At 39.8% G+C, this 21,277-nt stretch overlaps 1 protein-coding gene across 1 annotated transcript in view; it reads right to left on the bottom strand.

Moving 5' to 3' along the window:
* The window catches only part of LOC138783525 (collagen alpha-4(VI) chain-like), a 167,527-nt gene extending 151,635 nt beyond the window's left edge, over positions 1-15,892 (bottom strand). The window contains exons 1-2 of the mRNA XM_069958328.1: positions 15,821-15,892; positions 15,394-15,467 (exon numbers count right to left, since the gene is read on the bottom strand). The gene's annotated coding sequence lies outside the window, so the exon portion shown is untranslated. The remainder of the gene's footprint in view (positions 1-15,393; positions 15,468-15,820) is intronic.
* Between the last annotated feature and the right edge of the window lie 5,385 nt (positions 15,893-21,277).

The following is a 21,277-nucleotide window of genomic DNA, read 5'->3' as shown; positions in this document are numbered from 1 at the left end:
TGATCCTGTTCGCTGAAGTTAAAGATCCTCTTTCTGAGATGTTGGAAAAAGGATTTCAACAAGAGAAGTAAAAGAGATTATTTTTTCAATTGCCAGAGATAGAAGTAGATTACTTCTGTTCAGAGCATGCCCCCAGAAGCATAGATTAAGCAGCAACACCAAGGGGGATACATAGAAACAAAAATTGATAAAAATTGTATTTCTTCACGTTTGCAATACCGCAAACAACTTTAAAGCAGCTAATTAGCCCTTAGTAAAAGAAATTCTCACTTCTGGAACATATCGGGGTTCTCGTTATATTTGATGTTTTTTGTGGCCGTCTATAGAACGAGACAGCAGTCTTCTCCTGCCATGTTCTCAAAGTGAGAACATAGCATAATACATATAGTTATGTTGTGACCTTGTATTAAAATAAAATTTAAAAAATCAAGTTTCCCCCCATCATTCTGCATTTAATGCCTATATGATAAGGTGAAAATGATTGTGCCCCTGGCATACGCTAGGGAGAAGATTAACCCCTTCTCCCTTGCGTACACCTGCCGTATCCCCCCTTCCTCGCTTGTTGGGCGAACAGGGGGGCTTGGCAAGGCGGGGAGGAGGCATGGAAGCAGGTGCAGGTTTTGTTATGTAGAGCCTGTGTCAAGTGCAGGATCATCTGGGTTTACAAAGAAGAGCGCGCCTCTTAGTAAATTCGGCCAGGAAAAGGGGCAGGTTTTCACAACTGTCCCCCAAAATATTTAATTGACATAAGTCAGTACATAGTTGAAGCACCTTTGACAGCAGGATTTCGGTATTCCCTGCCATTCTTCCTTGCAGATCATTGGTTTCATACCCAGAGAATCTTGTTTCTCACAGTCTGGGAGTCCTTTAAATACTTTCCTGCAAACTCCATATTATTTTTAATTGACATAGTATATATAATACAGTGGGTGGTAAAGTATTCTGTGAATTTTTAAAACTTTTTTTTAACTATTACCTTATAATTGTAACAATGTAATGCAGGGAGTGGCTAAAGGGAGATGGAGTGGAATGGGTTGGTAAAGGGAGATGGGTTGGGGGAAAGGCAGATAACCCTAACTTGGAATTTATGAGTCTACAATAGTCCAAAATGTAAACGCCCTATTACATGGAACCGTTATGGTCGATAATCGTCCCATAATAGAAAAAAGGTTACAGCATCCAAGCAGTTTAAAGTGCAAAATGCAAAAAGTGCTTTATTACCTCATGGCACATACATAGTAGTGATGTTTAGACCTACATGGTCTTTCTCAAGCTAGTATACAATGGCATATAGCAGGGTATATATACACAATACATCACAAGCCTAATGAGAGCTACAAGGTATCCACCCCTTCATTCCTTTTTTAACCCACTTTACACCAACTCAGTGAAAAAAAGAGTGAAATATAAAATCCGCATATCCAAATTGTGGATATTATATTTCACTCTTTTTTTTCACTGAGTTGTCCAGAGCAGGAACAAACCTCCAGAGCATACCTCTGCATTTTCAGATTCTGGACACCCCCTGAGAAAGCAAGGAGTCCTGTGTGAGATCGGGGAGATTTGTGCAAATGCACCCAAAATGAGAAATTCTGGGACAATTTATAGGCATTCCGAGACAGACGAGGCAAGGCATAAAATGTTTCATGGTATGCTTAAAGGGGTTATCCAGTGAAAATCCTTTTCTTTGGAGTACTTCTTTAACATATAGTTAACATGCAACTTTCTAAGTATCATCAAATGCTTAGTATAAAAGGAGATAAGCTGTGGGTTTCTGATCTGTAACTTTAGGCACTGAAAACTGTGAGGTTATATTTGGTTAGCACTGTAAGTAGCCTTGTGAAATTGCATTCCTATTCTTTTCCCAACCAGTGGTGGACAGCTGCTTGGAGTATGTAGGTTTACATGGACAGATGTCCATACAGCACTTCAGAATAATGTGTAACAGGAAATTAAAAATATAAATCGGTAAGCCAAAGGTGAGCCTATACTTATAGTAGAGAATTGTATGCATAATAATTACTACCTTTTTAGCTATTTATAGAGAAGAAGGAAGTTGATTGGAACCCAAGTGCTCCTAGCTTCCCTGTGGCCCATGAGAAGATGCATGAAATAATCTGAATCTTACAAGCCAGTAAAAGACTGAATGTATTTTTTCTTCCTGATGTTGGCCAGATGTCTAATATCACATCACAAGGCTTTGTTTTAATAAATATTTCTGTTTTTTGTATAGCATGCAGCAAAAGCAAGATAATGAATTCTAGAAATCGAATGACTTCAGACTGCACGCATTACAATACAACCATAATGGAGGTAATGTATACAGTGCATGCTTTATATACAATGTTTATTACAAACTGTCATCTATACATCCAGAACATAGCATTAACAATCACAAGTCTATGGAACACATACTGCACAATTTGTAATGTTTATATCAATAAAATATTCAGCATTTATACATTTACAACCTTATAAAATGTATTATACTGTAGACAGATTTCTTCTTGGTTTGCATGAACAAGGATACAAAAAGATTAACCCCTTAGTGCTGCAGCTAGTTTGGGCTTTAACCCCTTCAAGACTGAGCTCATTGATGCACTGATGTCCGGGTCAAATTAGTGCAATGTTACTCCCAGCCTTCTAAGAGCCATTGCGCTTTTATTTTTCCACCTACAGGGCTGATTGGGGTGTAATTTTTTGCGCCATGATCTCTAGTTTTTATTAATATCATATTGGTGTAAAAGAAAAATTTTTATCGCTTTTTATTAATTTTTTTCTGATATATAATTTAAAAAATCACCAAGTGGGAACAATAATGTTATATTTTAATAGTTCGGACAATTCCGCATGCTGCAATATATAATATGTTTATTTATTTTAAATATTTTTATTTTTTATAATGGGCAAGGAGGTATATGCAACTTTTGAGGGGGGTTTATAAAGAGTTTTTTTATACTTTTTAAAACTTTTTATTATACTTTTTAAATGCTATTTTTCACCTTTAGGATACAATCACACTTACCGGATCCGCAGCGTATTTTCTGCTGCGGATCCGCAGCAGACTTCATTTAAATAACTTAACACAGCATCAAATCTGCGCCATCAAATCTGCTGCGGATCTGCTGCAGATCTGCTGCGTATCCTGTAGGTGTGAACGCACCCTTAGGGTACGTTTACACGTACAGGATGCGCAGCAGATCCGCAGCAGATTTGATGGTAAAGTTTTGATGCTGTGTTCAGTTACTTAGATTTGTGAACGTACCCTAAAACATGCAATCAATAGATTGCATATACTGGTCTATGCTATGCCATAAAATACCATAGTTTAGTGTTATCGGTGATCTATGTGTAGAGCCTGCCTGAGAGCAGACTTTATACATAGATCACCCATCCGACAGGATGGACTTACCCCTGCCCATCGAGACAAGCGATCGGGACCCCCGCAGCATGGCTTTGGGGTCCCGATCACAAAGGGACAGGAGCTTGTTCTGTCACTGAGTACCTTAAACGCCGCAATCGCTATAGATCGCGGCATTTAAGGGTTAAATGACAAGCAGCTGCAGGATCGCAGTTGCCTGTCATTGTGCTGGGCTCCCTGGACCCTGGACATGTGTGCGGGAGCGCTCTCACTGCAACTCCTCAGTCAGGAACATATATATATATTCCTACTGCACGGGGTATGTATATATACAGTTTGCTGAAGTGAAGGGGTTAATGACCAAGCATAATTTTCAAAATCTGACCTGTCTCACTTTATACAGTTATAGCACCGTAATGAATTAACATATGCATGCGATTCTGAGACTCTTTTCTTGTGACATATTGTACTTTATACTAGGGGCAAAATTTGGTTACTATCTTGTGTGTTTTCTTGTGAAAAACATCAAAATATCATGAAAAATTTTAATTTTCTGTTTTTTAAATATCAAACATGCTATTCAGCATGTGGTAAAAAATAACATAATTATTATATTCTCTAGGTCACTATGGTTATGTCAATACCAAATTTGTATAGTTTTTTTTTTCACTAATACCACTTTGGCACAATATAAACTATCTTCCTTAAAAAAAAGGATAAAAACTGTCGCCACATTGCAAGATCCATATAGTTCTTATCTTTCGCGCAACAGAGCTGGTTTGTGGATCAATTTATGGGGAAAGATGTGTAGTTTTCATTGATACCATTACATATAAATTACTTTTTGGTCTCTTTTATGACCTTTTTTTTACAGCGTGTGGTGTGCAATATAATTTATTATATAGTTTTATAGATTCGTTATGGATGTGGTGATACCAAACATGTATAGGACGTGCTGCCAGGTGTACTAGGGGTACGTAGGGCGGACTCCCCGCAGGACCTGCTAGTGTACCTGTTACCTGCCATGCTTCTGGATTTGCAATGAAATCCACAAGTTCGGGTCTCCATGGATACCTATCCATGGAGACCCGAACTTTTGGATTAGCGGTGGATGTCGCCGCTAATCTGGAAGTGCAGAAGGTAATAGGTACACTGTTAGCTGCTGGCAGACAAGTGTCTCCCCAAGACATCGGGACATGGCAGCACCTGAAAATGGCAGAGCTGCTGGAGGCCGGGGAGGTGGGGGAGGTTAATTGATGGTGGTGGTGGGTCAGAGAAGTTTAATTGCAGGCATTGACGGTGGAAGGGGTTATTAACTGCAATGAAGAGTTGAAGGGGGGTTAATTGCAGGCAGAGGGGGTAACATTATTACTATGGGGGGTACTGCAGGGACATTATTACTAAAAGCAAGCATCTAACCCTGTCTCACAGCCAGGGGTCTGTTGGCCATTAAATGTGCAGGTGATTCTGTAACTATTTGGCACTGGTGGCGGAATTACCAATGTGTGAGGCTCTATTGTGGCACTTTAAGGGGCTTAACTATTTGTGGGGAGCTAATGGGGGACTTAACTATCTGTGGGGCACTGATGTGTTACTATTGAGGGAATTAACTATTTGTGGGACACTAGTGAGGTTATTAATTATTTGTGGGGCACTACTTGGGTTATTCATTGTTTGTGGGGCACTAGTGGGGTTAACAACTATTTGTGGGGTACTAATGGGGTTATTAACTATTGCTGAGGCACTAGTACGGTTATTAACTATTTGTGAGGCACTAGTGTGGTTATTAATTATTTGTGGGGCACTAGTACGGTTATTAACTATTTGTGAGGCACTAGTGGGATTAGTAATTATTTCTGGGGCACTAGTGGGGTTATTAACTATTTCTGGGGCACTCTGATAGTGCCAGGGGCGCCGCATGCACAGAAATGGGGTAAGGAGGAAAGAGAGAGCTGCCATAGAAAGAGGAGGTTTAGAATGGAATCATGCTGGTGTGTGTGTGTGTGTGTGTGTGTGTATAAAATGCCAGGTGAGTACAGGGGTGGGTCACGGAGAAAGGAGTGCTGCACTGTGGTGCTTGTTTACAGGTGAAGCAGTTTGTGGTGTTGGGATTTTGCAGGTGGAGCAGTATTTATTTCTGCACTTTGGAGCTTATTTAGCACTGCTCTGGGATATAATGTGCACTACATGGAGGTATTTCGCATTGCACATTAGTATGTGTTTGTTGGTGAGGCCCGAGCATCAATATGAATCCCCAGGTGAGGCCCGAGAACCAATCATCTATCTATCTCATCCAAGCAGCCAACACTAAAGGCACAGAGTGTAATAGAATAGATCTGTTTCTAGAAACGTCTTATCAATATCCCAGAGCCAGAGAAATAATTTGACAATTAACAGTATCTTGATCTCAACATAACGTCTTTTCTAACAATGCTGTGCAGTGAATAGAGAACCCATCTTATCAAGGACTCCACAGCTGTTTCTTCCAACTGGTTGGGCACCTTACTTCCTTCTGTAAAATCCATTCTAAACAATGAAACAGATCTGCTTCTGAGCTGTAAATCCGCAGTGATTAAAGCATTCTGCTCGTGTATATTCAGACAATGAGGAAGACCACACAGAAGTGTTTATAAGAAATCTCAATTACATACAAATACAGTAGGAGAGATTTATTAAGACTAGTGTTTTATACACCAATCCTAAACTAAAATTGATTCAGGATGAGGAGACACCTCCATTCTTTATGTAATCTGGAGAATGAAAGTCATGAGTACTAAAGGATTGGAGAATAAATTAATGTCAATTTCTGAGTGGGAGATCTAGTTGTATTGGATAAATAAGACTCTTCAATCATATGAGAAAAATGTCTGTGTACCAAGAGGCCTATGCTAATATAAGGAAATATTTCAATGTTATGGGGAATTGGAAATTCCAGTCCGAATGGAAACAAGCCCACACTACCCATGCTCTCAACTTGATATGCATTGTCTTGAAAAGGTCTATGAAAAAATATATCGAGATGCAAGAGAACTGAATAAAGTATAAAAAAGAACTTAAAGCACAAATGTCTGGCATACAATATTGTTGGGAAAAAATGGAATAAAAAATTATCCCAATTCAAAATAAGATCAAGAAAGAAAGAGGGACTGAATTTTACAGGATAAGATGGACTATGATTTGGATAGGGTTATGTGGAACAACGATAAGAAAAAAATGAAAGGACCTAAAAAATCTTTGGATTACTAGATGACTTATTCCAAATTGGATTTAAAGTGAGATTGTCATCCTTTTTTGCATTCTGACTTCTCTACACAGGTGTAAAGGGTAAATTTAGCAGTTTTCATACCTTTTTATATTATACGTCATGGTGCTTGTTCAAGTCAGCATGACATATGATATAAATAAGTTATGAAAACTGCTAAATTTACCCATTACACCTGTGTGGCGAAGTCAGAATGCAAAAAGGGGGTGACAGTGTAATTTTTAAGGAAAAAATAAAAGAAGGACAAAACACATAAACTAAGTAAATCAGATTGTAACATGTATTCCCCAGATTCACATCTTTTAGACCCGGAATGGGGAGTGACCAGAAAAGAAAGGATGACCCCAATACCAGGAAGTTTGTTTGGCTGGCTGGGGAGCTTGTGGGGTGGCTAGTTGTTTGTATGGCTGGGGGTTCGGTAGTTGTTTTTTTGGCTGAAGGGGTCGGGTAGTTTTTTGTATGGCTGGGGGTGGGGTCAGGTAGTTGTGTGTATGGCTGGAGAGAGGGTCAGATAGTTCTTTGTATGGCTGGGAGATCGGGTGATCGGTGGTGGATGCCGTCTAGAGGTTTTGCACAACGCATCATCTCCCCTAAGAGAGGTCCTGCTGTAGAAATAATAAAATGGAAATTTAAATATAGCATCATTTATTATTAGTGGGTGTCAGACAGGTTAGCCTTATTTAATGGCCCACAATGCTGTTAAGATGGCCTGGATATATGAAAGGTACCATGTATCTCCTTGCCATAACAGCAACCTACAGTGTCAGTAGTTTGGAATCTCTAGTTTAGAGATTCACTTTAAGGTGACCTCCTCATATAGCTGATATAAATAGAAAAAGGGAAATAAGCCATTGATAGACACTTCCTGATTAGAACATATGGTTTAGATTTGGTAAAATGCAACATTGTGACTTTTTAATTCCCAGTACATCTGTCAATGGGGAAATTAAGAGGTCAGCACACATGCTGTGATCTGCAAAAAAGTCCAACATGTATTGGGAACTAGATTACCTTTTGAAACTGAAAGTGTTTAAGTATAAAAGCAAAAAAAAAAAAAAAGGCCTGTTCTTAGAAAGCCAAAAGACCGAAACAATTATCTGAGGAACATGGATAGAACTGATAAACAGTCCTGTTAGGTCTAACCTGAGCCGTTTTACAACTATTTACCCTGCCTGCTAATGTAGCATACAGCACTGAGCTGTGCTGAAACCTTTCCCATAGGACTATAGGAATACACATAACATAAACTCACTTCCAGCTTGTATAGACATTGTGGTCAACTAGGTTTAGGTGCCAATAAATCTTGCAATGGTAAATGTAATCTAATCATGTCAAACAAGTATATCTTGAATGCTAACAGACCTGATTGCCATTATAAACAGCAAACAGCTGCAGGGAAAGATCCACTCACAGTACAGTAAGTAATGAATGAACCTCATGCTGCAAATCTGCTCTTTTACATATTACCTGGCAGGGAGCCCAATAAGACTAACATCCTACATGACACAATTTCTAACATGATAACACTGAGCAAAAATGTACTCTGAGCACTATACAGTGCAAGTGTACAGCTGTGTGTAATCATCCTAATGTTTTTTTTCCTGTTAACTCAACTCAATACACTGTTACTATTTGAGTTCCCAAGAGTCATTCACCTGAGATGCCAACTCCTGAATGTCCACAATTCCAAAAAATATACTGACACGTAAACGAGAAATAACCCATCCCTTGCTTTGATGCTATGCTATGCAGCTATGTTGTTTTCTTTTACACAAGACGATTATTGTCCGTAACGGCCAATATTGGCTGAATACGGCCGATAATCGCTTTGTGTAATAGGGCATTAAGTGTGCAGAGAGGTCCTAGCACACCACACATTGTACATTACATTACAGCAAAAGTATGGGTGTTATCCAAAATTTGTTGTAGCAGAACAATGGGCTGCAGTGCCCCCCATCCCCTGCAGGGTTAGAGAGGGTTTAGAAGGTTGAATATTTATCAGGGACAGATGCATTTCCAATACTTAATGAGCTATGGCCATTTTACGTACGGTATATAAAACTGCCGTTGCGTATATAAAACTGTCATCACTCATTAACTATTGGAAAGCACCAGCTGTTTATTATCCAATATAGTTGAAGATATCCCCTCTGTTTTTGGGGCAACAACTGTCACTAAAAGAGAGGGTGAGATGGTTTGGCGTGACTTTGGCACTGCCCTAAAGCATAAGGTGAGATGGTGTGTCATAACTTTGGCACTGCCCCTAAAGCAGAAGCTGAGATGGTTTATGATGATTTTAGCACTGGCCCTTAAAGGGGTACTCCAGCGAAAAGCTTTTTCCCAGTAATTGAAACACATTACAAAGTTATATAACTTTATAATATGCTTCAATCACCTATCCGCCCCCCTTCCCTATCTTCCCCCTCCTCAATCTTCCACAAGGAAGTAAAGTAAACTAATTGTTACCTAATGACTGTTGACCCCAGGCTGCTCTGTGGCAGCCATTTTGTGACAATGACATCATCAAGAGGGAGGCAGGTCTAAGCCCTGTTAGGCCAGCCTCCCTTTGTCAGATGACTCAGATTGCTCAGCTCTGATTGGCTGAATAAGATGTAAGCCATCTAACAGTTTTACAGAGTCAGTTAGACATCACAGGAGACAAAGTGCATCATAGGAAAGCCCAAACCAGGAAGCGAAGAAAAAATAAAGCCACCAACTGGAGCTTCAGGGACCTTTTTTTTTTATCAACACCGGAGTACCCCTTTAAGGAGAAGGTGAGATGGTGTCTGCCGACTTAGGGACTTTTACTAAAGGAGAAGATGAGATGGTGTCTGCCAACTTGGGGACTGCCACTAGAGGAGAGGATGTCTGCCGACTTAAGGACTGCCACTAGAGGACAGGATGCAATGTTGTCTGTCAACTTAGGGACTGCCACTAGAGGAGAAGATGAGAGGGTATCTGCTGACTTAAAAGTCTGCCACTACAGGGGAAGATGAGATGGTGTCTGCCAACTTAGGGACTGCCACTACAGGAGAAGATGAGATGGTGTCTGCTATCTTGGGGACTTCCTCAGAAGTAAAAGGGACTGTCCAGATGGGCTTGGATGCTGTAGGGATGGTTTCTGCTTCTGGTAAAGGTGTCAAACACAGACCCTCAAGTGTCTCCAGTAGGGCCTGTGTAAGTAGGCACTTGTTGCTTTTCTTCCTCCTACAATATACCTTAGGTTCTTTGGCTGATGAAGGAGGTTCCCAAGGCAATGCACCTAGCTGGGTGATGGCAGAAGCCCACCATCCTCGTGGCCCCTGCATAGGGATATACTCCACCTCCTCACCAGGTTCAAGGTTGTGCATATAGTCCGGGAGGTAGTTCCTCTTGACAGAGTGGCGACTCAGAAAAAAAGAACGTCAATTTTTTGCGATCACTGATAACGCCGTACCCTTTCACTTTCTTAAAGTCCTGGACCACAGCTTCTCTCCATACAGGACATTGTTCTCCTGGTTTTTGCCATTTCAGAAGTCTTTGCACTGTCTACTTCTGCTCTTTCTTTTCTTTAAAAAAGCTCCTATACTTCTGAGGTGGACTAGAGGGAGTAGGTTCTGCCATAGGAGGGGGCTCAGGCAAGCTTGACGGCCTCCGTGGGACAGCTACACGCTCAATATGGCCATACGGCCTCTCTGGGACTGCTGCACGCTCAGTATGGCTTGATAGCCTCTCTGGGACTTCTGTACGATCAGTGTGGCTTGATGTCCTCTCTGGGACTGCTGTACAATCATTAAGGCTTGAAAGCCTCAATGGGACTGTTACACGCTCAGGCATGATTGACGTACTCTCTGGGACAGCTGCACAGTCAGTATTGCTTGAAGGCCTTGGTGTCGCTGATGCAGCCGGAGTTGATAGTCTCCCAGTAGTTAGGCAGTGGTGACAAGGGTGGTGGTGGTGTCAAAATAATTAAACATATCATATATCCTTGCTTGCGTAATTGTCCAATCTACTAAAAGATAACAATATTGTTCCCGCATGCTGAACGGCATAAAAGAAAAGTGGGGAAAAAAACACCAAGATTGCTGTTTTTTGTTAAATTATATTAAAAAAAATAAATAAAAAGTGATCAAAATGTCTGATCTACAGTGCACAAATTAAAAGAGGGTTTTTTTGTACTTAGAAAGCGCTGCCTTTATTATATTGTTTACACAACCCAATATAGATGTTAATTTAGGTTGTTGGAGCTGCGTCTCAGATTACTGCTACCTGTAATCAGTAAGTTGGAGATAATCTACACAAATATTATACTAATAAAACTAGAAATAAAAAATGGAGCATAGGTTAAAAAATAAAACTGTTATAGAGCAATTTTAAAAATTCTTTGCAAAAAAAAAAAACTTTCTGTAAAAAACTAAATAAGACATTAGGAAAACTATGAAAACATTCATATAGCTGTATTCAGACTGACCTATAGAATAAAGATATCATGTCAGTTTTACAGTATAGTGCATTACATAGACACGGAAACCCCCAAAAGTTACAATATTTTTTCACAATTTCACCCTATGAATATTATTCTTGGGGTTCTGTCATACATTTTATGGTAGATTGAAAGGCGCCATTACAAAGTACACATGTTCCTAAAAAAAAACAAGCCCTTACATGGCCCTCTAGAAAGAAAAAATGAAAGCGCTATAGACCAGAAAATGTTTGTTTTTTCTTCTTGGGTTCTAAAAACCATAGCACATTTATTTTTCTATAAAGATAACTGTACTTTGCATTGTCAACTTTCATTTTTCCAATGAAAATGAGCAGAAAAACTAAAAATCTCTGACATACTATAAAAATAAAAACAATAATTTCACAATTTTATGGTGGTTTGGGCTTTTCGCATTGCAGTTTATGATAACACTGACATATTGGGGCTTATTCACTAATATGTTCCTGGCAATATATTGTCAGGTTTTTGCCCATTTTCCGTTTCGGTTTAGTGTTCAGACACATTTACTAAAGGAATGCGACACAACATGTCCAAAAACCTGCCATGTGGGCATATCGACAAATTTTTATGTGATTTGTATGCCCCCCTGGGCCCTGGGGCCAGGGCCCAAAGAGGACCACTGTCAGGGGCGGATTAACTTTACCATAGGCCCCAGGCTGTTCACCAAGCCTGGGCCCCCCCCCCCCCACCCCACTGTAACTATGGCAGCATTAGCCTGACGTTCATAGTACAGGACAGATAATGTCATGATGTCCTGATTTGTGCAAAATTGCCATTAAAAAAAATGATTTTTTGCAAATCATGGTGGAAGTGTAGCTAGGAGACAGTACACCACTGAAAGTCTTTTTGGGTGGTCATGGGCCCCCCAGGAGCTCAGGGCCCCAGGCTGCCGCCCGAAACGCCCCTATTATAATCCACTACTGACATCCATCTACAATGTCCAACACAAAAGACTCATGCACCTCCTCTCCCCATGTGACTTCCTTCCTCAGCGTATGTAAAGGTTCACTGTGAGTTGGTGAAGAGTGCAATAGAAGAAGTAAATAGAGATGATAGAAGAGAAGGGAGGATTCCTATAGGTTCACAGATCCATGTGACAAACAAATGATAACCCTTTACATAATTCAGCCGTGCAGCATCTAAGTACATACATCTAATACAGCGACATCTAGTGGCGAAACTTTATCATTACCTTCATCACCACATGTATACAATAGGTATAGGCTTTTACAAAAAGTGTAACTAATAACAACACCCGTGGTGGGACACCACATAAGTACTGAACACTCAAGCGCAAAAGGTTACCAATTGCTAAAATTCTGGGTGTAGATCAGTCCATAGACAAAAACGCATATATACACAGACTGCACCAGGTGCAGATTGACATAGATTGTAATAATCCTTTTGGTAATTTGGTAGTCTGCACAGCTCACATCAAGAGGGCAGGAAGGAGGCAGATGGAGGTGTTTCATGCTCTGCATACACTGTATTTATCACAATTTATGCCTGCACACAATAAATAGAAACTGTCCAAAAGCAAGAAAAGCAGTCCTACTTGCCCAACCCATTAGAGCTTAAAGAGGTTTGCCACATTACAATAAAATTGTTCAGTGTACAGTGTAAATAAGTGTTCTCACAGCACTTACTGACATCAGCTCCCTGTATACCTCATAGAGTTGAAATGAGATGCCTCTCCTCCAGGCTATGCTGTCCTGCTCTGTGGTGATTCTGACCAAAAGATGGATGACATGAAGGAGCATGTGAGCATGTGTATATGCCTATGGTGGACACTGGGGGGCAGGGCATGGTCACATGCTCCTCCACGTCAGCCATGTTATGAACAGAATAACCATAGAGCAGGACAGCACAGCCTGGAGCACAGGAGTCTAATTTTCGCTCTATGGTGTACACAGAAAGCTTCTGTTAGTAAGTGCTGCATGTACACTTAATAATACAGTACACTAAACAATTTTATAATAAAGTGGCCAACCCCTTATAACCTTTATTTCTTAAAAGTCTTTGGTAAGATAAAAGTTTTTCTCAGATTGGTTACTATGGGCAACAAAGACATAATTCTATTGGATAGTTTTTAATTATTCCCACCATGTTTGGAGTTAAAAAAAGAACCAAGCACACCAACACCAAAAACTCATTGTAGCTAAAGCATGGTAAGGGGAGGATTACAGGTTGAGGCTGATTTGCTCCCTCAGGCTGGGACGCTTTGCAATAATTGAGGGGGCAATGAAGGTGTATTAATATATTTTACAGAAGAATGTAAGGGCAGAGGTCTATGACTTCAAGCTAAAGAGACATTTGGATATTTAACAAAATAATGACACAAAGCACACAAGTAAATTTACTTTAAAATACTTGAAATGTAAATTTTTATTTTGGAATTACCTGGTCTTAAAGTGTACCTGTCAGCAGCTTTTTGCTGACTAGAGTAAATACAGTGAACAATAAATAGCACTTATTACCCCAAATCAGGAGATAGAACTCTCATTTCAATCTTCAGCATGGAGATATGGGCTTTTGAAGTTTTATGAAAATTAGGAGCTAAAGCTCACAGGGTGTTCCCCTAGGCTCCAAAAGCCCAGCAACATTCAGCCTCTTCAATTCTAACCCATGTCCCTATGCTCGCAAGTAAACACCCACTCTGTGAACTTTTCTGGGCTTTTCTAGCAATGTCCTGTTGACTTATCTCCTAATTTGCATAAGACTTTTACAGCTTCCATCTTAACAGATTTAATAGAACTGATTCAATAGAAGGCATATTGTACATTGCCTTTACTTTAGTCAGCAAAAAGCTGCTGACAAGTCCACTTTACTCTACTAAGGTGATGGAGCATGAAGTACAGATGGCTGTGCATACAATTCCTTCTATGAATATTGATAAAATGAAGCACATTAAAGAGGGAAATGGTTTAAAATTGCTTCCCAAAAAGGTTTTTCAGGAAGCCTAAAGGATAACCAGTCTAGCTGAGTTCTCCTTATCACGAGAGTTGATGCCAGTGATGTGCTTATCACATATGTACGTGACTGGCAACAATTTCCGTGATGTTGAGAACTGACACAGTTCCAGAGTGCTTTGATTTATGCATAAAGACTAAAGTGATGAGAACAATATAGTAGTGGGACAGCACTGGATAGAAAAAAAATAGAAAAGTAGATGGGGGTGCACGTCTCACCGTACGGGACCTGTCCGTGCAGGTATAATCCAATAGAGCAGAAAGAGACAGCACCTTGAGTGAAAAAACGTGATTCCTTTATTTACATCAGACGCAACGTTTTGGCTGGTACTTCAGCCTTTCTCAAGCGTGGGAAAGGCTGAAGTACCAGCCGAAACATTAGACTATGTAAAAACAATAATGTCTGTATTTCATAACAATGGCCCTTGTTGTGCAAACAACGGACAATTTTTCTACAACAACGTCTATAGTTATTACATAGTGTGAACCTTACTGTGTATCTATATATATTCTCAATGTAGAGATGCAGTGTGGGGAGACTGGTGTTTCCCCAGGGTGGAGGAAGGCTTTTTAGTGTCTCCTGATGCCTTTGCCAAGTTTGCTGCCCAACCAGTTTGCTAGCCTTGTGTATGCAGCCCTGGATCTTGGCTCTCTCCACCACTTCATTCGTTCTCTATTGGACCTGGTTAAAACAACCAAACACTGCACTCATCTTCCTCTGTTCTTACAGAGAATGAAGGGAGAGGTGGTGCACACACACCCCTCACTGATACTTTCTAATGGGAGAGTTCCCTATCCTGTGGATCGGGGATAACTTTCTCACATTGGAATACTTCTTTAAGATTGCGATTAAGTCTTTTTATATAATGGCATTGACAAATGGATGCAAACATAGCAATACATTTGCGCACAATGGGGGAGATTTATCAAACATGGTGTAAAGTAAAACTGGCTCAGTTGCCCCTAGCAACCAATCAGATTCCACTTTTCATTCCTCACAGACTCTTTGGAAAATTAAAGGTGGAATCTGACTGGTTGCTAGGGGCAACTGAGCCCATTTCACTTTACACCATGTTTGATAAATCCCCCCCCCCCATGTATTTAGATGTCTAAAGGAAAAGAAATTTATAAAAAAAAATGTACTGTTTAAGTCAGTCATATATGTCATATAAGGCATGAATGTGGTGTGAACCTCTCCTTTCCTTTAAATTATTTTTCTTAAGAAAACACAGTTGGATATTACAATAATTTAACTCATTCAATACTAAACACACCGGTCATGTCTTCCCATTTGTAGAAAGCTAAAACATCTCCTTACCTTATGCCTCCTGTTATAACACAAAGAACATCTTCAAGGATATACCAGATGGAGCACGGAGTAACCTGCGGAATCTGTCAAGAAGAGCAGGAATTTACACACATGTATACAGAATTCCACATTAAATTAAGAAAGAGCCACACACTAAACACCTGAAGTAGAAGAAGAGCCTGAGGACATCACAAGAAAGGTGCAGCTGTGAAGTTTAACCCTGTATCTCATAACTCTCATCTAAGCGAGCAATGGAACATAGCATTCTTACTAAGAGAAGAACGTTTATAGTCTGAGTGTAAAAAAGATTAAAATTTCCCTCCTATAAACATTTATATTAAAACAGGGTATCATTTGGCTACATTATCCAGGAAGAAAAGAGTGCAAGATGAACAAAGAGAAATGGCTAACCTAAAGAACAAAAGCATATTCTAACCTGTATGATGGAGAGAGGATGTACGATGATCTGCTACTGTAATAAAATCCCACTATAGAGGCTAATAAGTATTATGGCCAGCAAATGCAGCACCACGGTCCCAGGAGAGAATAGGAGGAAGAAAGTACTGAATCAGATATCAAGGGTGGGTGGGTCCTGCTGAGGGAAAAGGGGAAGGGTCAAACCTACACACTTGAATAATCAGAAGTATCATAAACACATGTCTTTAGGCAGAGTATTATACATACGCACTTCTGGCTAAGGATTTTAGATGAGAGAATGAAATACGTAGTTTAAAGAAAAAGCATACATACCACAGAAATATAATTGTTAACCAGAACAAAGATCACATAAACATTTATAAAGATAGATAGATAGATAGATAGAGAGATAGATAGATAGGAGATAGATAGATAGATAGATAGATAGATAGATAGATAGATAGATAGATAGATTAGAGAGATAGATAGATAGATAGATAGATAGATAGATAGATAGATAGATAGATAGATAGATAGATACACACGTAGAATTAAGGAGTAAACGAAAAATAAATATGATTTCTATTTTAGATTCTTCAAAGCAATGTAATTTTGCATTGATGACTTTCTACTCTTGGCATTCTTTCAGTCAGTGTCACAAATAGTAGTCACCTGGAATAGTTTTCCAGAGGTGCTGAGCACTCGATGGCTGCTTTTCCTTCACTTTGCAGCCCAGCTTATCCCAAACCATCTGAATTGAGTTAAGATCAGGTAATTGTTAAGACTGTATCATCTGATGCCGCACTCCATCACTCTCCTTCTTGGTCAGATAGCCCTTACATAGCCTGGAAGTATGTTGAAAAAGAAATGATGGTCCGGCAAACTACTGTACATGGGATGACATGTCACTATAGAATGCTGTGGTAGCCATGTTGCATTAGTCTGATTTGGATCTTTCACTTCTGGGGTGGTCCTCACCTAAGTCAGTTTGATCTTAGCATTTGATGGTTTAATAACCAGCACAAGGGAATTCTTGGACACTGGAAAGCAACAGTCAATAAAACATTTTTGTGAAATCGAAAAAGGCTGTAAAAAAAAAACCAGCCTTTTATGTTTCCTAGTGCTTATCTTTGCATTCCTAGAGGTGGTGCAAGGAACTGCAGTTTTGCTCTTTTCACTTGAATGGGAAAATGCTGCAGTTCCTTATACTAATCCATCAATTATTACAGCAATGCATTGGCTGCAGCATTCACTCAAGCAACACAGCTCTTTCAAACAACTGATCAGCAAGGGTGCCAGAAATAAACAGCCCTATCTAATATTGGCTTATATGGAGGATGTTTACAGGCTTATGAACCACTGTACGATTTGTAGGTTTATCTATAGAATTAGCACTATACAATAATGCCAGATGATAAATGCAATCTTGAAACATATTAATAAAGCTGGGAGCAGACATGGAATTCCCCCATTGAGGCCCATTCACACTGAGCAAATCTCACAGAATTTTAAGCGGAGCCGGCACTGTGATCTCCACTTGACGTTCTGCCTGCCCTATTCATTTAATAAAATGCTTTGTGCGCCCTCTGCTCTCTACCGAATTTTTTTTTGGGGGGGGAGGCGAATTAATAAAAATGTTGAGGCCCATTTTACACATACCAAACGTTCCAGTGTATGAGAGGATGGAAGGCGGCAGGAGAGATAACTGATGGCCAGACAAATGTTCGGCCGTCAGTTATTGAAGGTGTATGGGGGTATTTAGTGTCCACTGTTGAAAAAAAAAAAAGCATAGTTAAAAAAGACTATTTGGAATTGTATAGTAAACCAACTGGATGCGGTTCTGTGGTCCATGGCTTATGTGGCCAGCATTACACTGCATCACTGGGGCAGAAACAGTAGAAGAGGGAGCATTTTCATTACCCTTACCATAGGAGAGGAGCATTTCCATTACCATTGGAGAGAAATGAGACTCTCACAGAAGAGTCACAAAAGATTGCCCAGTGGAATAAGAGCGATGGTAGCATAGTGATAGGAGGTAAGCGTCTGCCACTTACATTGCTAGTTTTGATCAGGTGACTTCACAATATGCTGATAGGCTGTATGTTTTTGTTTACATACAGCGAAGGCCGGATATTCGGTTAGAACACTGATAGGATGCCAGGACTGTTTACACAAATAAAAACCCATGCGGGTTAAAGCTTGGACTTTGCCTCTGCTGTGGATCCTGTGGATACTCATCTTTTGTCAAGTTGTTTACACATGATGTCATAGGAGGTGGGGACCAAGATTGCTACTCTCATAGGTTTATAAGACCTAGGATATTCATTTTATCAGTTATTTTGCCTTAAGCACCAGACAACTATAGTACCCTATAGCAGCCTATATTATGCTATACCCAATAGCCTGTATGAGTGAGAGGAAATATGGAGAGCAGAGAATGGTATTAAGCTAGGAATAATAGAGGGGGCATGCTGGGGATTAGGAATGAGAGAGGGGACATATTGTGCACTAAGAGCAATAGGGGAACCATGCTAGGGACCATAAAATAGGAGTTTCCATGCTGGGGACTAGAAATGAGTGGGGAGCCATATTGAGGACTAGAAGTGCAAGCAGAATCCCTTATGGGGGCTTGGAAGACTGGAGCCAAGACTGGAGCCATGCAGCTGTACCAGATCTGGAGAGGTGCCACGCTGGGAAGCAAGAATTAGAAAATTGCCATTCCTGAGTCCAAAAATAATGGGGAAACCACAAACTGGGAAAGGGTATGGTCACATAGGAATAACAGGGTGCCGCCTGTTGGTGTTGGCTGGGGAAACTTGTACAGAGCACCATGGTTGATATTGGTAAGTTAGTTAAATATTTATTATCTGTGTTCTGTGCACTTGCATGTACAACCTTCTGCATGCCTTCTGTATATAGAACACTGCCATAAAAGACCATTTTTCTGTGCAATTTTTGAGGTTTCACTGTACAGCTGATGTTTACAGCTTGAGCCAGGCTACGGTGAGGAGAATCCTGCACATTATAGACTGTTTCTATAGTAATAACACTTGTAAATGTGAATCTTCATTTAAAGAAAGCTTCTATTTGCAGATTTTGGACGTGTTTAAATATGTCCAACCATGCGCCAGTGGACAAGACAAACCATGCTGAAGGCTAAATACCTCAGTCTTATACAATTCTAGTACTGATATGTGAAATATGATAGAGCAACGTCTCCAGATTAGGACTTAAATAGCATAACTCAGATTCTGCAATATCTTTCAGTTTCCACACTATAATACTTTGGTCCCCTGGAGGTCATACAGTACAGTACCATGAAATATTCTTTTTTCCTTTCCTCAAGTGTAATTTGCACAGCTGACAAACTGGCGGCTTTATCTGGTATAAAGGCTCCAGTTCAGTATTATAACACATACAGTAGTTATTAATCAAGGATTTTACCTCACCTCTTTGGACTATGCAGCTATACCCATCAGCACCAAAGGTAACCTGCAAATTTGGATTTCTTAAATACACATTATACAGTAGATACAGTACTAGTTCACACAGACTTTTTTTGGCCATTTGATGGCCATCTTTTAGGACGGCCATCATTTTGAGTTCAAATAATGTCCATCATTTCAAAATAACAGCCATTATTTGGACTTAAAATGATGGGCAGGAGAAAGATTTTAGACAGCACTCCGGTGGAAGTGGTGGTGCTCGTGGAAGGAGCAAGTCCCAATAGTACGAAAGGGGGAAGTGGTGCAGCTCACAGGTCTAAGTGCAAATGACTGAGGTTAAAATATAGTCTGCCCCTACCTATAGTGGCATATGAGTACCAAGAAGTGTTAACAAAAATTATATAGTCCTCTAAGTCACAGAAGCCCTATGTGATATAGTATTGAAGCATTATAAAATAACAATATAAAATGCAGATTTAATTGGAATATATAAAATTACATGTAATGATCATGGAAACAATAAAATACAATAAAGGTACTAGTAAAAATGCTGCCGGGCCCTGGTGGGAAAATGAATAAATGAATATTTGGATACCAGCACTGCGGGTTAAGTCTGTAATAGGTGATGTCCGAACAGCAATAGGCAGAGTAGCTATAGATATAATAGGCAGCTATGTGCCACGGAGTTTGCTGGTTACAGTAGTTCAGATGCAGTCACGTAGTTGTTGCAGTTTGTGCTCCACAAGGTAGCAACCTTGTGGCAGTTTGTGCCAGCAATCCCAGTCATTCCAGTGCTGGTATACTGACACACTACAGATCCCAGCAATCCCAGCCATTTCAGTACCAGTATACTGACATACCATAGATACTCACCAACTCATGTCTCCAGAGCAGTTTTTGGCAGCAGCATATGACTAAGAATCCTGCTAAAAATCTACAGTTTGTGATTTTCTACTGTTATTTATATACTATCTATGGATTGCTATCCGTTTATCCAGCAATGCATTCATTGTTGCTGATTGATACAAGGTTGCTACAAACTGCACAAACTACCACAACTACGTGACAGCATCTGAACTACTGTAACCAGCAAACTCCGTGGCACATAGCTGCCTATTATATCTATAGCTACTCTGCCTATTGCTGTTCGGACATCACCAATTACAGACTTAACCCGCAGTGCTGGTATCCAAATATTCATTTATTCATTTTCCCGCCAGGGCCCGGCGGCATTTTTACTAGTACCTTTATTGTATTTTATTGTTTCCATGATCATTACATGTCATTTTATATATTCTAATTAAATCGGCATTTTATATTGTTATTTTATTATGCTTCAATACTATATCACATAGGGCTTCTGTGACTTAGAGGACTATATAATTTTTGTTAACAAGTCCCAATAGTAGAATCCAAAGTAGATCCCGGCACTCACCAGTAAATGCTTTGAAGTTTTATTGTGGAATCGCATATCCAATACAATTTGTACAGGACACCTTTCATCAATAGTCTTTATCAACTGTCTTAGGTAGTTGTTAAAGCCTATTGCCAAAAGGTGTCCTGTATTTGATTGTACTGTACAATAAAACTTCAGAGCATTTATTGGTGAGTGCCAAGGTTTAATTTGGATTGTTAAAATCACAGCCGTCCTAACGGATGTGAGAGAACATAGCCTTAAGGTTAAAGGTACATCAAACCTAGTTGCTTACCAATAAATTTTGTTATACATAACATGTCATCATAATCAATATAGTTAATAGCATAATGCAGAGAACACAAAATGACCATTGTGGAAAGGGTTTAGCCGATTCCCCTTGTACAATTTACAGTATGTGCAAGACAGAAACAAATCATTTCCACTTGATGGGACACAATAAAAAGAATGCTTATAGCATCCAAGAGAACAATGAATGTGAGCAGAGGCACAACGTCTACAGTGTGCTACTTTGTATATTCTGCACAAGTAGATGAAGTAGTGTTCAATGCTGACACAGGGTGCATTATGAAAACTAGACATGGCATCTGTGTAC

This window comes from Dendropsophus ebraccatus, chromosome 2 (genome assembly GCF_027789765.1).
Source record: "Dendropsophus ebraccatus isolate aDenEbr1 chromosome 2, aDenEbr1.pat, whole genome shotgun sequence".
Lineage (NCBI taxonomy): Eukaryota > Metazoa > Chordata > Amphibia > Anura > Hylidae > Dendropsophus > Dendropsophus ebraccatus.
Note: the sequence above shows the minus strand (reverse complement) of the source record. Positions and strands in the feature narration are given on the sequence as shown.